Here is a 19,193-nt window from a genome sequence, read left to right as displayed (position 1 = left end):
TAGGCATAAGTATGCCTAGTTTCAAAATACTATCTGAACTGTAAGCCAGACAAAATTGAATGTTGTCCTTTCTAAGACTTGCAATGGTCACAGTGTCTGTTCACAGTAGTAAAACACTAAGATAACTGTCAACCACAGCTTCCCCCTTTGGTTCAGCAAAAGCTTAAAATTCATTATCCATTAAGAAAAAATAGAACATTTTCCCATTGGACTGCATCATGCATCAATAGTGAGCAGTGCCAAGCAGTGTCAAGGTTGACAGCAGCATGAAATAATGGACACAGACAATGGGATACCATTTGGACCATGATACTTTATGAAACTATTAAAAACAAAAACATCATTAATTTGAAGGTACATGGGTAGAACTTGAGAGTATCATGCTGAGTGAGATAACCCAGTTCCGAATGGCATGCATGATATGTACTGACTTATAGACTTATAAGTGGATATTAGCCATAAAATACAAGATACACATACTACACTGCACTGACCCAAAGAAACTTAAGAAGTTAGAAGGCCAAGGGAGGATGCTTGAATCTCACATAGAAGGAGGAAAAATAGTTGTGGGACACAAATGGAGAGGGGGAACTGGGTAGGAGAGGTGATGTAGGTGAAAATGGAGGGGTTCAGGATCAAGTGTGGGGAGGGATGAGAAAGATGGCCAGTTGGCCATGAGAATGAATGGAAATGTGTAACAGGCAGGGGTAGGTAGGTGGGGGCATCTGAATACAAAAATGGCCCCAGCCTGCTATAACATGAGAGGAGGGGTCACTCATTCATCACAGTCAGCCTGACTGGGAGACTGGTCTTTGAGCTGACTGGGTTGAAGGCCTCACATTGGTACTCTCCAGCATCCTCCTTCCTCACAGTATGTATCCTGAGTTGGCACTTTGATGGGGATAGGGTCATCCTCTCTGTGAGATGCAGGCTCTAATTGTTGAAGAGCCAACGGATGGAGATCCCAATGATGTCTAAGAAACAAGTGAAGATCACTGAGCTCTGTACTCTAACTGTGCTGTCTGTGACTCTCATGACAAGCTGTGTGGCAAGCTCTACAAAGAAACAGAGGAGAGGACCAAATGACAGTCATCATTGAGACAGGTAAACCAGAGGCCCTATAGCTTGCATAAATAAAGCTGACATGGAAGAGTAACTGGAGCTGTGACTACAGTCATATCTTGTGCTTTGCATGTGCAACCCATGGATTGTATGACCCTGATTCAGCCACTGAGGTTGATTGACCTGTCCAGCAGGTCCAGTTATTCAAGGGTCTCAAGGGGACCTTCTCCTAAGAACCAAATGGGAGGGGGGTAGAGAGAGACGAGAACCTTGTGTAAAGAATGACACATGGAAGCAGTCTGAGTAACATCAAGGTTCCAATGTATTGAGCAAGGCCCAAGGCTTAAATGCACAAGCAAAAGGGGAAGTGCCTTTCAGCAGGAAGGATTGGGCAGTAGAATTGCACAAACAAAAGGGGAAGTACAGATACTGATCAGCGGGAGGGGTGGGGCAATAGAAAACTTTCTTGTGGCAGCTACACGGGAAAGCAGGTACTTGGTGGTATCAGGGTGTGGTCAGGACATCTGGCGCTGACTTAGGGCTGGAACATTCTGTGGTTGTTCTTGGAATGGTGTGTCAGTGGCCCGCTTTTGACCCCCTTTTCTTCTCGGGGGGAGAGGCCCAATTCAGAGATCAGAACAATAGCGTTGTCTTAATAGCTCCCAACATCTCCCCCGTGTTAATATTTTTATAAAGGCATATTGTATAATAAATTTGTAGCCACGTTTTTAACGACTGCCTAAACATCTGTTTGCTCACCAGGTGATTCTCTAAAACCACGAAGGACACAAGGACAAGTCATCTATGAGGCTTGAATTAATGGTTCCAGTCTGTTGGGTATAACCTGGGTCAGCCAAGGGATTTAGGAATGAAGCAAGCTCCGTGGGAAGAGGTAGAGGTCTGATCCCTAGTGTGCAATGTTAGGGGCCATGTACAGGATTGACTCTCAGGCCCACAGATTTTTGCCCAGAGTAACCCTGACCTGCTCCCATTCTGTTTTTCCTTGGGGAAGGACCCTAGGGCACTCAACCTTCATATAATCAGGCATGCCTCTCAGAGACTGTCTAACAGCTTCCAGACTAATCTCTGTGCAGTACTTAGTCTCACAACTCTCACGGGCGACGGCTTCAAGTTCCAATTTTTTGATGTGTCTAGCCTGGGATGACTGTTTAGTTTTCAATATGTGGCGAGAATGTATATTACCATGTCGGAAGCACAGACTACGGCAATCTATATATGATTTGTGGCATGAGACTGATGGCCGAATTTAGGGGGAGGGGAATGATCTTACTTAAGCATTGTATGGAAAATGAGTCTCTCTCCCCGAGACGAGGGTGATGAAGCGGTATCCACGTCTGACTCTTCTCCAGTAACCTGCTTGTTATCGCCAACGTCCAGCTGATGGTAATGAACTGAAACAGATGCGCTTGAAAGAGATGAATCAATTTGAGATTTAACAGATTGGGTCAATTTCTGAAATGCCCAAGGACCGAAGGAAATCAATAGTAGGAGTCCCAATAGGGGCCCCAAAAGGGAGGGCAACAAGGTCGAACGAAAGCCAGGGGGAGATTGAAAACCAATTTTGATACCATGACTCTTGTTGTTCTCTCTCTTTCTTTTTTTCTAAACTGGCAGTAACCTTGGCAATGCTATCTTTAACTAATCTAGTTTTTTAACGACCATTTTTTTTGGAAAAGAGTTGATCTCTGAGGGCCGCACACTGGGCGGCATTTGCACAAGCCCCTGCACCATTAATTGCCACTCCAGACCGTTCAGGTGCCTTTTCTAGTGGCCAGAAGAGGTCGGGGACCCCCTAATATGAGGCAGCTCCCAGGGCTAGGTGGCATAGATCTATAATTATGGGATCAAATGTGGGGGCGGAGCCAACTGTCAAGCAAGCAAAGATGGCATTCCCCGCCTGATTTTGGATGATCCAAGTAAAATTAAAAACCTGATAGGTCTGGGCTTGCCTGGCTGTCGCCGTCATGACCAGCATCATCAATATGGTGAAAGATCTATCCATGGTGATTCTATGAGAGAAAACATGAAATATCTTCTCAGGTGCCACCCTGGGTGGTATTAAATGGCTTAATTAGTCTTTTAGGGAGCCATCTGGCTCCCCCTTCCTTGGAATTATAGATGCAGGCTGAGCCTTATGCCCAGATAATGATGGGGTCTGTCCCATTCCAAATCCCTGTAAGGGGATCTTTCCATAGTGCTTGAGCATATTCTAGACTGGTTTTAGGATGCCAAAGTCGGTCAGCTGCTGAGTGACCACTTATGTCTAGAGTTAAAAAGTTAAGCACAAAAAGTGCATGAGACAGTAGCTGTTTTGTCCCTTAAGGGTGTAGATAGTCTCTTGGGCCCCGAGCTTAGTCAGGGTATTCTTTAAGGTCTGATGGGCCCTTTCAACAATTCCCTGCCCCTGAGGGTTATAGGGAATTCCAGTAATGTGCTTGATCTGTAATTGTGTACAAAACTGTTTAAACTTAAGACTGCTATATCCAGGGCCGTTGTCTGTTTTGATAATTTTGGGCTGTCCCATGACAGAAAAGGCATACAATGAATGATTTATAATATCCTTGGTAGCTTCTCCAGTGTGGGCAGAGGCACACACACACACACACACACACACACAAAAAAAAAAAACCCACTGAAGGTATCGATGGACACATGCACAAACTTAAGCTTCCCAAAAGATGGGATGTGAGTTACATCCATTTGCCAGAGTTCTCCGGGGACAAGGCCCATGGGTTAACTTCTAAATGTGGTTCTGGCAATAGAGTAAGACAATTTTTACACTGTTTAACAATTTGTCTGGCTTGTTCCCTGGTTATGTTGAATCGTAGTCTGGGTGTCTGTGCGTTGAGATGATGTAAAATATGGGCTGTCTGAGCCTGTGACAGTGGGTCAGGCTCGATAGTAAGGCATGTAAGCCAAGTGGCCTGATCAGCAAGATCATTTCCCCGGGACAAGGGTCCAGGAAGTCCCGTGTGGGCTCGAATATGCCCCACAACAAAACATGTAGGCTCGACTTCTTATGAGCATTTGTATTTTAAGAAACATCTGAAAAGTGGCAGTGGTGGGTTGAATACTAGGGGACCACCTCTAAAGCTCTCAAAGCCCTTACCACATAATGGCTATCTGAATACAAGTTAAAGGGAGATGAGACTGATTCAAACACTTGTAAAGCTCCTCGGAGGTCCACCAGCTGGGCCAATGTGTAGGTGGTCTCAATGATTTGGCGTTGTCCTTTGACAACGATAGCAGCCCTTCCATTACTGGTCCCATCAATGATCACAGTTAGGGCTTTGGATATAGGCTGTAGCTGGGTAACCTTGGGGAAGACAAAAGGGGTAGTTTGTAAAAACTGAACCAACCTATTGGCTAGTAAATGTGTATCAAAGGTTTCCTGAAAGGAGGATAATAATGTAGTCCACTCATCAAATTGTGACTGTAACCAAGAAAGCTGCTCAGAAGAATAAGGTAAAATAACAGTATCAGGAGCTTTTCCAAAATGACAGGTAGCCATCTTAATTCCTAGGGTAATCACCTGACATATAAGAGAAGGATAAACAGGGAGAACCTTTGAAGGTGTGGCTGGCAAATGGATCCAGAAAAGGGGATTATCATCTTGCCATAATAGGCCAGTGGGTGCAAAGGGTGTGGAAAAAACTATCAAAGACAGGGGTTGGGGGGGTTATAATAGCCCATAGTTTGTTGATTAATGGCTGACTCTACCCTATGGAGAGCCTCTAGGGCAGCAGGAGATAACTTTTGCGGGGAGTTTGGGTCAGAATCTCCCCGGAGTGTATCAAAAAGGGGCTTTAGATCTCCAGTAGTTAATTTTAAATAAGGACATAACCAATTTATATCTCCTAGCAACTTTTGGAAATCATTCAAGGTCCTCAGCTGTGAGGTGCAGATAGTTAATTTCTGGGACTGTACTCTAATGGGTTCTAATTGAAAACCTAAAAACATAAAAGGGTACTGAACTTGAATTTTATCAGGAGCTATGACAAATCCCCACCTTTGGAGGTCCCTAACCACGGCCTGGGCAACCACATGGGTGGAGAATAATTCTTTTGTGGCAATGAGAAGGTCATCCATATAGTGCACTATATAGGCATCAGGGAATTCTTGTCTCAAAGGGTTAATAATCTGTGCCACATATTTCTGACATAAGGTAGGGCTATTAACCATTCCCTGGGGTAAAACCCGCCATTGAAATCGGGGATTTGGTCCCACGTGATTTACAATGGGAATGGAAAAGGCAAAATGGACACAATCTTGGGGATGAAGTGGGATAGAAAAGAAACAATCTTTAATATCTATGACAATTTTAGAATAACCTCTAGGAATTGTGATAGGAGATGGTAAGCCTGGTTGAAGTGCCCCCATCAGCATCATGGTCTTATTTACAGCTTGAAGGTCCTGTAACAGCCTCCAGGCTCCACTTTTCTTTTTTATGACAAATATCGGTGTGTTCCATGGGGAGGTAGAAGGCTCAAGATGTGACAGTCTCAATTGTTCCTGCACCAACTGTAAGGCTGCCTGAACTTTCTCTTGAGGCATAGACCATTGATCAATCCAGACAGGATCATTGGACTTCCAAGATATTTTATCTGCCTGGAATACAGGAGGAGCAGTGGTCTCTAAGAAAAAAGGTCTGCCCCAAAACGCTTTTTATCATTTTTGGGTGTGGGCATAATGGGAGAAATCCTTCCTTGTTCATCTTTCTCTAGACCCTTCCCTGGAGGTACCCTGTTTTTAGCATCAAATTGGTGACAGTCTCGTTGGGGCTAAACATTATCATCCCCATTTGGGAGAGTATGTCTCTTCCCCATAGATTTACAGGAAGGCCTTTGACCACAAAGGGTCGAACAGTTCCAGTATTGTTTTCTTTGTCTGACCATGTTAGCAGTTTAGAGCTTTGTAAAGTGTCCTGTGTTTGACCTATGCCTTTTAAATGAGTGGCAGTGGGCTGTAAGGGCCAGGCTGCAGGCCAATGTGTTAAGGAAATTACTGTCGCATCTGCCCCAGTATCCAGGAGCCCTTGAAACTGTTTGTCCTCTAGAAACAAAGTCAGCATGGGCCATGAATTGATTATTTTCTGTGCCCAGTAGACTTCTGAGGATCCCGGGGAGGATGGTCCTCGCTCCTCTGTCATATAAGGGAAATGGCCGAATAGTGGGAGTGGTAGGGCTTGGGTTATGTGCTCTCCAGCCCTAAGGATAAGTGGTCCCTGCGTGGTGGTGACTAAGATTTTTATCTCCCCATGTTAGTCGGTGTCAACTACTGTAGGAGTCACCTTTAGGCCTTGTAAAAGTTTGGACACTTGGCCGATGATGAGAAAAAACGTCTTTGGGGAGGGGGCCCAAATTCACCTGTTTCGATGACCACTGTTCCCTCCTCAGGAGTTATAATCCTGGTGATGGATGCTGAAATCAGGCTGTAAGGAGAGACTGACCTGCTTGAAAAACAAAGTTGAGATAGTTGAAAAGCAACAGGATAAAAGCTTCTTTGGGGAAGTCCAGGTTCTTTATTCAGTTGCAAATTAGCAATGATCAAGCTCAGACTTTGACCTCCAGGTGTTGGGGAGCTGGCTTTGCGAATTAGCAAAGCTGGAGATTCTGAGAGTGGAGGCTGTGCTCCAAATTAACTTTTTTGGCTAAACAGGATTTTTAGTCATCAACAAAGTTAGAATCGTACTTACTAGAAGATTCAGGATCTGTGTCCACTTGACGAACCAGTCTTTCAGGAAGCCATTGCACTCTGTCTTCTTTTTGTGAAAAAACACAGACAGAATCTCTTCCCCAGATTAAAACGGGGTCTGGACCATTCCAGGAATTAGTTAATGGGTCCCGCCATTTAACCATGGCATAAGAACTGGAAGTAACTGGATGCCAGTGGCAATCCACTGCAGACTGACTTTAACATCAGTTTGCAAAAAATTTAAAACAAACAAGGCAAAAGCAAGATGTGCTTTTGGTGGCTTTGGTGGGTATAACTGCCCCTGTTTTGTTTTTAAAAGCCAATTTTTCAGAGTGCAATGAGCACGTTCAACAATTCCTTGTTGTCGCGCCCGCTCTCAACCAGCAAGAACGACGCGACCACCAGTCCTTCTAACAACAGTTTATTCAGTCCTGATTCTTCTTGTTTATATCTCCCCCGAACCCTGGGCCTCTCACTCCTTTTATACTCTCTCTCATCCATGCACAGCAGGCCACGCCCCCTCGCCAGTCACGAGGCTTCAGCTAATCAGGGCAGCAGGGGCAAATCTCCACCAAATTGGATTCACCTGTATCCTGGTACACCTGCGCAGCACTCAAGATGTTTGTGTCTTATATGAGGAAGTCAGGTGCAAGTCATATGACTTAGCTGCAGTCCCTGGCGCCTTTGGGACTGCCGCCACACCCGCTCCCCACACCTTGTCCCATGGGGTTATAAGAAATTCCAGTTTTATGTTTGATACCAAATTCCTTACAAAATGAAGTAAAATTGTTGCTAGTATAGGATGGCCCATTATCTGTCTTAATGAGTTTAGGCAATCCCATAGCATTAAAGACTTGTAAACAATGATCAATTACATTTCTAGAGGCCTCTCCAGTATGTACAGAAGCAAAAAAAAAAAAAAAAAAAAAAAATCACGAACAAGTGTCAATTCAAACATGTATAAATTTTAATTTTCCAAATTCCACATAATGAGTTACATCCATTCGCAGCAATTGATTAAGTATAAGTCCTCAAGAATTAACACCATTATGTGGAAACAGGTAGGAACTGAGGGCAGTAAGAACAATTTTTTTTTACAATTTGATATGTACATTCTCTAAAAATACCAAAATATTATCTTAAGCCATTACTGTTTTGATTATATAAAGAACAAGATTATATGGCCAATTATTCTTTTTTTTTTTTTTTTTTTTTTTTTTTGGTTTTTCGAGACAAGGTTTCTCTGTATAGCCCTGATAGCCCTGGCTGTCCTGGAACTCACTTTGTAGACCAGGCTGGCCTCGAACTCAGAAATCCACCTGCCTCTGCCTCCCAAGTGCTGGGATTAAAGGTGTGTGCCACCACGCCCGGTTGGCCAATTATTCTTATGTAAGGCCTGTAATCTGCCTGAGATATAAATCTAGCATGGCAGTGCCTTAAGGGGTCTTGTCCAGGCAATTTAGAACAAAATTTTTAAATGTCAAAAAACAGTCTTCTAAAAAGAACAGCATTTTTTTTCTTATGAGTTGTATATGCATAAACCATTGCAAATTTGAGAATTATAGTATCTGAGGGATGAACAATTTTAAGCAATTGTACGCTGTGAGATATAATATTGACTATTAATATACAAGTTAAAGCTTGATTATTCAACATTTTAAAACACCATCTACAGCACACAATTTAATTATCGGTGCTGAAGCAGGAGGAAACTTAAAAGAATAAGCATGTGATCCAATTCACATATACTTTTCTTCCCTAGAAGGGCTGTTTTTAAACACAGTAAATGGAATGCATGCATGAATAAATTTATAGAAGATACAAAAGCATGCATAGAAACAATTTTTAACTTATCTTGAGGATAATGATTATCAATTTTATTTAAAATGATGGTATGCAATAGGCCAAATATCAATATTCTGTAATAACCAAATTAGTTGCTGTTTGGAACAAGGAACAGACACTTTGTGAGGTTCTTAAGACACAATTTTTTGTTATGGTTTTTCTAAAATATATGAATTTATCTTCCAATTCTTAATTAGCACCACAGCAGCCTTAATAGGATGTCAAAACTTTGCTTTGAGGCAAAGAAAGATGATTTTACACTAATGTTTTCTCTTGCCAAAGTATTGATGTGGGCACATTTAATAACCACAACTAAAATAAGCAGCTAATATTTAACTAACATTGATTGTAATTGATAACAATTCTAAAAGTTTCCTTTATTTTCTGGAAAGTCTTTTGTTTTGTACTAGTTAATTTGTGTCTCTCAAGATAACATCCAACAAAGGTTTAAGTAAATTTAAGACCTTAAGGTAAGACCTTAGCCAATTAACATCTCCTGGAAGCCTTTGAAAATAAAATTTTGAAGCAAATCAATTTTTCGTTCTTAGATTTTCTGTACCACAATTTTATAGTATAACTAAAACCCTAAATATTATAAAGATATTGCCTCTGAATCTTATGGAGGAAAAACTACTCCCCAGAACTTTAAAGCTCATTGTGTGAGAACAAAGATTTGAAGTAAGCTTTCCTGTAGAGGCATTAGCTAATGAAATACTTTCTACATAGGAAACAATATACACTGAAAGATTCAAACTCTTAGCTTCTTATATTGAAGCAGAGACAATAAAATTTTTTCTTACATAATGTAAAGCTATATTAGCCATACCTAGAGGCAAAATTTTCCAGTGATTACCAGTTCACTAGAAGCAAAACCTTTACAATTGTCAGGATGCAAAGGAAAAAACAAGCCTTTAAACCTATAATAACTTTACATGAAGTAGGCAAGCCAGATTGTAATGTTTTAAATCTTATCTTTAAGTCTACCTTTTAGGATAAGAATCACATTAAATATTATCTCAACTAGAAGTATCCTTAGAGGCCTATTTTTTTGGCCTGCTTTCTGCCACGTCTTTGAAAGACTCCAAACCTGAGTTACCAATTTAAAGCTGTCTTGCTACCAATGTTACACCTTTTAACCATATCCAATAACTTATAAGCTAATATTCCATGATGAAGACACGCAGAGCATATTATATCTTTAAGACCAGTAAAAAACCAAATTAAGTGGCTACAGGAATCTTATAAATTTAGACCAATCAAAGAATTTTAATTTTTCTAGCTATATTTATAAGATAAAAAAGGACTTTGTCATTTGCTAAACACAATAATCACAATTGCAGAGAATTTTCTAGGAAAAAACAACTATCAGCTTATTTGCCTTAGAACTAAGAGGTTGCAGACTCCTTTTCTTTAAAAACAGTTTTTTTCAGCAGAGGCTCTCCTGCTGTGCTTGATTCTTGGCTAAAGGGTGGACCAGCAGATAAAGGCTTAGCCATTTTTATTTTCCAACATGAAACACAGAACATTCAGTCATTCAGACAATGAAACAAAACACACCTGAATTGACACGTGAACAGATTGGTGCACCAAACATTAGAGAACACAAATAGGGCAGAGAACTTCTGCTGTAGGGGCCAGAAAGAATAAAGCAGGGCGTCCGCCAATTCTCTCTGTCTCTGGAAGAGTTTCAAAATCCATTTTCTTCTATTTTATTTTATTTTATTTTATTTTATTTTATTTTATTTTATTATTCTAAACCCTATTCCTCTAGCCTAATGCAGTCCTTGACTGCGGACAACCACCTGATTCGAAGTTTCTAGTCCCACACATATTTTGCTGCCAAACCCTAAGTAGAATCAGCACCGGGTCAGCACTGTTCCAACTTAGCCCGTATCCTATCGCACCTCAAGCAACACTTTAAAATATGAAGTTTAAAACCAGCATAAATACCTGTTGCTCACTGTGCCCAGTACGATCTTTTTATTCTTTCTTTCTCATGGAGCTCCACACATAAGACAGTGATCCCCCAGTATTTCCTGTCATTTCCAGGTCCCTGGTTCAGGTGCCAATCTGTTGTAGGAGGCTGGCCCGCAGCCTACATGAACTGGGTATTCCTGGAAGGCAGGCTGGGGCTGAAAGAGAGACTAGGCAGCGAGGAAAGAATGATGATGCCAAGACAAATTTTTCTCTGATCAAGGCCCACGAGTTTACTAAGAGACTGTGCTTATAAGGGGGAAGGCCGATCACCCGCCACCCCCGCCAGTCCATTCTTGGTGCCTGGAGCCAGCCTGTAGGCGACATGCAGGATAGGATGTGTCTCCAAAATGTCTCAAGGGTGTCTCAGCAGGTAGCAGAGTCTCAGAGAAGAGCAGCGGTAGTTGACATAACAATATAGCCATCTAAGTCGGAAGGCTACACCCCAGGTAATCTCATATTCAGTGGAAGCAAAGTCTAAATCAGCCTGCTTCAAGACTGAGGGAGGCTTCACTCTCAGCATCCTGTGCTACCTGGACCTCACCTAGGGTCTGCCCATGTCCTTCCTGGGAGGCAGCTGTCCTCTGTCTAGGTAATTCACAATGGAATTTGACAGGGAGAGCTGGAAACGAGGTACTCAGGATTCTCTGACAGAGTAATGTGCTTAGTAGGTCTGAAAGACTGCACAAAAGAACTTGAGGTCTATAGGATAAGGGATGGAGCCAGGCTATGAAAGAACCTAGTGGGGAAACCCCCACTCAGCTCCCGATTCGGCGTGCACCCAAGAATCACGAATAGAACACAACACCTTGATGTAACAACACAAGGTATTTTAATTGCGGAGCTCCGGGTCGAAACGTATCTCACACAGGAGACAGTGGATTCAACCACGAGGCTTGGAAGCTAGGGGTTTTTATAGAAAAGGAGTGGGGCTGGGGGAGGAATTGGCGCGGTTTCACATGATTGGTCCATTTAAACATTAGCAGCCTGTAACATTTAACTTAGGTCAGAGGGGTGGGAGATAGGGAGGCGATGGGCCTGCCCGGGCATGTCCTGGTCTGTTCTGCTATGTTCTCAGCCCCAGGTTTTCAAAGCTCACAAACAACTCTTTGGGCTATTTGACATACATTACATGAATCACAGTTTTATTTCCTTTCAGCTACACCCTAAGCGCATGGTTCCTGAAATTGCTTTTCTGAGTTTTCTGCCATTCTGATCACGGTAAGAGCCTTAGGAGACTGGGCAGACTCTGAAGCCTTGGGCTGAGTTACTGCACCATCTAGTGAGCAGCAATGGAATTGCACCTCATTCTGTGTGCTCTCCAGTTAGCAACTCTGGAACATTTTGCCAGCAGGAAAAAAATTCCAGGAAGAGCGCATCAGAGGACAAACACTTCGCAATAGGGCCTGTGTCCTTTTTCCATAACCTTGGAAATCCTGAGCTTCCTGTGAGTCTCATAAGGCCATCCAAACAGCTGGTGATGGCCTGGGAACCCAGATTGTCCTGTCCAGCTATGTATTCCTGGATGAGTCTCTGTGGAAGATGCCCAGGGTAACTATCATAACTGTGGCTCTCATGACAGTGCACTAGATAGCAACACATGCCATGACAGCCTTGTACCATGTCAGCTGTAACAGGAATCCAAAACTAACCAATGAAAAACCATTTCCCAGTGTCACTTGTAGTCTAACCATCACAGAGATTTGCAGCCAAGGCTTCCTGGTGCTCTGTGGACTCCATGGCTTCCTCAGCTAGGGCTTATCCAAAACCCACAGAGTCTATAATAGGGCTATGGGGATGTTGAGAGGCCCAAGGGTCATGTCTGAGTCTGACATTCATAGGCTGAGTTTACCCAGCACAGGATGGATAACTCTCCATGAAAAGACAGGTGAGAGGTTCTAATGTTGTTGGTCCACCCCATATGTGCACTGCACTAAGTGCCCAAATGCCATTCTGAAGGCACAATGCACTGGTAGAGAGAGTAGGCACAACCCACTCCTCACAACGAACATATGAAGTAGAGTAAGACACACCCAGCATTGGGAAGCAAGACAGTCACTTACTGTGAACATTGACTGTAACCTCCTTCAGCCTAGACAGGCTGGTTCAGACTGTCCGGCACTGAGGCGGAGCCACCTGCCGTGCTGCTTCTCATCCCTCTCCTTTGATGTGATACTGCCTGCCGCCTGCCTGAAGGATGGGATCCCCTCTTTATAAGCGCAGATTTTATCATCAATCATTGAGCCTTGATCAGAATCCATCTCTCTCTCTCTCTCTTCTGCCTAGTTTCCCTTTCTTTCAGCTCCAAGATGCCTCCCAGGCTCGAACCCAGACCTGAGAGCCGCAGGCCGGCCCCAACAATTTGGCAAAACAATGCGGGGCGTGGGAATGGCAGAGGACATTTGGAAGAAACACTGCTGGTTTGGAGCTCCATGGAAAAAGAAAATAATTAAAGAAAATTCGTACCGGAACATGAGAAGCAACAGGCAAAAAGGTTGCTAGGTATGGTACGGGCTAAGCTGGAACAGCGCTAAACCCGCGCGCTGGATTCACTTAGGTTCAGCAGTGAGATACGGGATCTAGGAATGTAACAGGCAGTTAGCCGCAGCTTCCAGAAGCTGCTTTTTAGATGAGAGAGGTAAAAGGGTTTGGATTTAACAATCAGGCAGATTGGCCGCAGTATAAGAACTGCATCAGGTGGGAGGAAAATGTCCCAGAAGCAGAGAGAAATTTTAGGGGACGCCATGCTTTATTCTCTCTGGGTCCTACAGCAGCCTTCTTTGTGTTTTTGTCTAAGGTCTTGTCTAATGTCTGGTGCACCGGTCTGTCCATGTGTTCAATTCATGTGTGTTCATGTCTAGTCATCTGAATGACTGAATTTTCTGTGTTTTCATTTTGGAAAATAAAAGATGGCTAATACTTTCTCTGCTGGTATAGCAAAGCCTAGAGGGGCCACACACTTTAGCCAGGATCAGGCACAGCAGGAGGGCCCCTGCTGGAAAAACTGTTTTTTTAAAAAAGGGGAGTCTGCAGCCTCATAGTTTGGGGGCGAAATAGCTGATAGATTTTTTTTTTGTAAGAAAATTCTCTGCAATCGTGATTATTGAGTTTAGTTAATGACAAAGTGCTTTTTATTTTATAATTATAGTTAGAAAAATTAATATTCTCTGATTGAATCTAAGTGTAGCTGCTTCATTTGGTTTTTACTGGAAATGTGCTCTGCCTGTCTTCACAATCATTTCATAAGTTATTGGTTAGGATTAAATAATTATTACATTGGTAACAGAAGGTTAGCCTTAAATTGGCAATTCGGGAGTCTTTTCTAACACGTGGCATAAGAGGGCCAAAAAACTGGGCCTCCTAAGATACTTCTAGATGAGATAATATTTAAGGTGATTCTTATCCTAGAAAGTAAATTTAAAGATAAGATTTAAAGCTTTCACTGTCATGCATTCATAGGTATAAGTTGGCAGCCAAACTTCGTAATATGATAGTAATGCTTCTAATATTGATTCTAAAGATGATAAATTGTTTTGAAATTGGGTTTTGCTTTCCCAAGGTAGTAGTTATAATCTAATATTGCAAAGAGACTTAAAAGTTCTAAAATCTGACCTCATGGCAGGAGGAACTGAGCTCGGGAGCAGCCTCTGCAAGGTTTGTGTGACTTTCTTTTGTCTTGCAAATAGTGCCTAAAGAAGCTCTATTTGCCTCTCCTTGCCTCTCCTTGCCTCCAGGGGAATTTCCTTTTAGCTAAAAGGGCACCTTTGCAGACCTAGCCAAATGCTGTTTTAATAAAGTTCAAATTCAAAGTTTATAAAGGGTCAATCAGACTGTAGAATTTATAAAGGCATTACAATTTGGCTTGCCTAGTTTTTATATAGTTATTATAGATATAAAAGTTTGGTTTTTTTCTTTGCATCTTAATAATTGTGAAGGGTTTGCATCTAGTGAGTTTGTAATCACTGGAAAATTTTGCCTCTAGGTATGGCTAAATATAGGTCTACATTATGTAAGAAATTTTTATCATTTCTGCTTCTATACAAGAAGCTAAGAGTTTGAATCTTTCAGTGTATATTGTTTTCTAAGTGGAAAGTATTTTATTAGCTAATGCCTCTCAAGGGAAGTTTTACTTTAATTCTTTGCTCTCACACAAGAAGCTTTTAGGTTCTGGGGAGTGGCTGTTGCTCCAGAAAACATTCAAAGGCAATATCTTTTTATTACTTAGGATTTTAGTTTACTACAGAAGGCTTTGCAGGAAATTAAGAAAGCTTTTATAATTGTTATCAATTATAATCAATGGTAATTAAATATTAGCTGCCCATTTTAGTTCATGGTTATTAAATATGCCCACAACAATTCTTTAGCAGGCTGCATTGTGACTAAGGGTGTGAAACCTTAGCTGTCATTAAGCTGATCCTAGGCAGAGCCGCTTTATCCTTACTGTAAACATTATTCTGGTTCCTGTTAATCCTTTTGAAGTCATTCCTTTGTTTCCTGTCAAGTAACTTCAAGGTACTTTGCCTGCTGAGAATTCCTACCCCCTTTATTTTCTGTATTCAGCAGTCAGCTGCTGACTGCTACGGGGCGGGGCCTTTGTGCACATAGCTTTTCCTGAACTTGGTGACATGGGAGGCCACCAGAGAGCAGGCAGGCGGCTTTGTAGCGAACTCAGGAGAGGGCCCTGCTCGCCATTGCCCCATGAGACTCTCCTGTGCTCTGCTGCCCTCGCTTAGGTTTCCTAGCCTGAGAGGAGGGCTGGGGTGGCGGCGGTGGTGGCGGCAGCAGCTGATAAAGGCACGCATCGCCTCAGCTTCAGAGATGCAGGGCTCAGCGGCAGGTTGAAATCCAAAGTCCTTTTCAGAGTGGCTCCGCACACCATGGTGGCCAGCGGCTGAGGTTCTGCTGGGGCGGGGCTGAGAAGGACGATGGCAAATGGGCCCCCCAAAGTGCTCGGTGGGTATGGGGCCCAGGACGGCAGAGCTGCAACAAGGCAGGTGGGCGGGGCTGAGGTGGCACTAATAAAGAATTGTAAGATATATTTGTGTATTTTGGAAAACCTACAACAAAAATTGCGTCTTAGGAACCTGACAAAGTGTCTGTTCCTTGTTCCAAACAGCAATTAATTTGGTTATTACAGAATATTAATAATTGATCTATTGCATGCCATCATTTTAAATAAAGTTGACAATCAATATCCCAAAGATAAGTTAAAAATGTTTTTATATGTGCTTCTGTATCTCCTATAAATTCATGCATGCATGCATCCCAATTATTGTGTTTAAAAACAATCCCTCTATGGGAAATAAGTAGATGTGAATTAGATCACATGTTTATTCTTTTGAGTTTCCTCCTGTTTCAGCACAGATAATTAAGTTGTGTGCTGTGGATGGTGTTTTAAAATGCTGAACAATCAAACCTTAGTTTGTATATTAATAGTCAATATTATATCTCAGAGCTCACAATTGCTTAAGATTGTTCATCCCTCAGATGCTATTAATTCTCAAATTTGCAATTGCTTATGCATATACAACTCATAAAAAAAATGCTGTCCTTTAAAGAAGGCTGTTTTTGGACATTTAATAAATTGTTCTGGATTGCCTGGATATCTTAAAACAATGCCATGCTGGATTTATATCTCAGGCAGTCTATAGGTCCTACATATGAGATAGATTGGATATATAATCTTGTTCTTTATATATTCAAAACAGTTATGATTTAAGATATTTTAATATTCTTAGAAATTGTGCATATCAAATTATAAAAAATTCTTTGCTCTTAGCGTCCTGTTACTACTTGTTTCCACATAATAGTGTTAATTCTTGAGGACTTATACTTAATAAATTGATACAGATAAATGATCTTATTTCTGAGTTAATAAATAAATAAATTATACACATGTGACTATTAATAACTTTTCAAGCTTTCTAGTTACAACCGCTCTTTAAGGGTAACAATTGAAATTGCAATTAGTCACTGCCCATGTTACATGAATACTGACTATAACAGTCAAGTATTTGAGATGTTCTGTCAACATATTATTAATCCTCAAGGACAAGGTATTGTGGAAGTTTAAAACTTTAGCTTCTTGTGCTCGCTTTGGCAGCACATATACTAAAATTGGAACGATACAGAGAAGATTAACATGGCCCTTGCACAAGGATGACACGCAAATTCGTGAAGCGTTCCATATTTTTTATATGCCTCAGTATAGTGTAACTCTAGGGCCAAGAAGTGGGAATGGGTGGGTAGGGGAGTGGGGGAGAGGGTATGGGGGACTTTTGGGATAGCATTGGAAAATGTAAATGAAGAAAATACCTAATTAAAAAAAAAGTCAGTTATTGGATGGAACAAAGGGCCCCGAATGGAGGAGCTAGAGAAAGTAGCCAAGGAGCTAAAGGGGTCTGCAACCCTATAGGTGGAACAAAAATATGAACTAACCAGTACCCCCCAGAGCTCGTGTCTCTAGCTGCATATGTATCAAAAGATGGCCTAGTCGGCCATCAGTGGAAAGAGAGGCCCATTGGTCATGCAAACTTTATGTGTCTCAGTACAGGGGAATGCGAGGGCCAAGAAGTGGGAATGGGTAAGTAGGGGAGTGGGGGGAAGAGTATGGGGGACTTTTGGGATAGCATTGGAAATGTAAATGAGGAAAATACCCAATAAAAAAGATAAAATAATAAAATAAAATGACAGAAGAGAAAAAAATTATCCCAGGAAAAAAGTAATTACAAGATAACTGTGATAACTGTGAAACCTTGAGGGAAGGGGAGAGGTCGAGAAGGGGAAGAAAAAAACAAAAGACTTTAATTATAAAGCAAAAAAAAAAAAACAAAACCAAAAAAACAACAACAACAACAACAAAAAAACAAAACCAAAACAACTTTAGCTTCTTAAAAGACAAAGAAGGAGGAAATTTTATCCGCGTGCATATTATTTAGTGCATTCCAGTGCACATTATTTAAATCATACTTTTATTTTAGAATTTTGAAATTTGGATGTCAAAGAACTTAATAAATGCCTTATATTATCTTAAAAGGATCTACTTATTGGCATATGGCTTGATCCTGAACACCTACCTTATTAGGGAAGGGAAAAGCATAGGTTCTCTCCACAGAATGCTGCAGACGCATGATGGCTATAATTCCTGTGACAAGCTGGCAGGTGAGTTGGTTCAGTACCCTGACTGAAGTGACAAGGAAGCTAAATTGGGTACATGTTTTCGACCCATCCTTGCTTGCCATTTTTCCAGTTTGGACAAGTGAAGCTGCCTTGCTTCAAGCTTTTTAACTTTATAGTAAAAATAACATCAGAGACTGTGTAATCTGACTTAGAAAGATAAATCATATAACAGAGTCATAATGATACTTCTCCTTCCTTCAATATGACCAGCTATTCTAACTCAATCTTAGACTGGTCTAGTAATAATTCCAATATTAGAGATTCCTATTGAAGATAGCTAAAATTCTTATTTACCTAGCAAGTTAATTTGGAGTACAGCCTCTACTTACAGAGAATCTCTAGCCTTTCTGCAATTATCAAGGCCACCTCCCCCATACCGGTTCCATCTCTCTCTCTTCTGCCTAGTTTCCCTTTCTTTCAGCTCCAAGATGCCTCTGAGGCTCAAACTCAGACATGAGAGCCACAGGCCGGCCCCAACAGTTGACTTGCACATGCACTGTTTTAACGCTCACATTGCTGTCTATTGTTACTAGTGTGTAGAAGCCTGTGTCTTTCTCAGTCACATCCTGGAGCAGCAGGGATCCATTAGTGTACCCTGTCTCTCTTCTGCTGTGAGCAGGGCCAATGAACATGGACTTCATCCCTTTGTGCCGCAGGCCCTCTGGTCCCCTGTGCCTGCGTAGAAAAGAGTCTCTAGAGTAGATGGGCAAAAATTAGGATGTATTGACAAGCAGTCAAACACGCTAGAATGGTGTTGGATCTGAATGTAATGTTCCAGTCGAGCATCAGACTTTTATAATACAGAATAAATTGCAGAACAAGGCACATTGAATTTTTCCAGGTGCAAAAGGAGTGACTTCAAAAGGAACCAGATAAATGTATAACACTAGAGATTAGCACAGATGCAAGGGGAGTGACTACAAAGGGAATTTGTAGGGACCAGATAAATGTTTACATTAGAGATTAGCACTTTCTGCTAGGCAAGAGTTTTACACTTAGAGTTAATTGCCTCAGGGTAGTTAACTCTTGACACGCCTCAAGAATAATGTAGTGTCACTGACCCCAAAATTCTCTAGGCCTCGTTAATTCTTATCAATATCTGAAGACTGTCTATATTCAGTATAGTATACTAATTTGCTCTTGGCATGGAATGTAGTCTGTAATAAGAATTTCTATCTCAGTGAGAATTTTAGTCTCTATCTGTAAACAGCTGAGTAAAATGGCAAGTGCTTAATTGTTTACTGAATGGGTTAAGCTCCTTGCTGCTATCTGGAATCTAAGAACACTGGGAAAAGGCTTTAGCTATGTTAGAATACAATCTTAAAAGGCATTTACTATAAGGTGATGCTTAATAGAGTGCACGTGAATCTATACACTAGATTAATGTGGTGGAAATTTGAATATAATGGGTTAGGGAA

General features: G+C 41.6%; 1 non-coding gene across 1 annotated transcript; it reads left to right on the top strand.

Annotated features, from left to right (window-relative positions):
- The first annotated feature begins 16,683 nt into the window (after positions 1–16,683).
- Gm24464 lies at positions 16,684–16,790 on the top strand. The gene has a single exon (XR_003947195.1). It is a non-coding gene; the product is annotated as a U6 spliceosomal RNA (small nuclear RNA).
- The last annotated feature ends 2,403 nt before the right edge of the window (positions 16,791–19,193 follow it).

This window comes from Mus musculus, chromosome 7, assembly GCF_000001635.26.
Source record: "Mus musculus strain C57BL/6J chromosome 7, GRCm38.p6 C57BL/6J".
Lineage (NCBI taxonomy): Eukaryota > Metazoa > Chordata > Mammalia > Rodentia > Muridae > Mus > Mus musculus.
The sequence above is the reverse complement of the archived record's forward strand: the minus strand, read 5'-3'. Positions and strand labels throughout refer to the sequence as shown.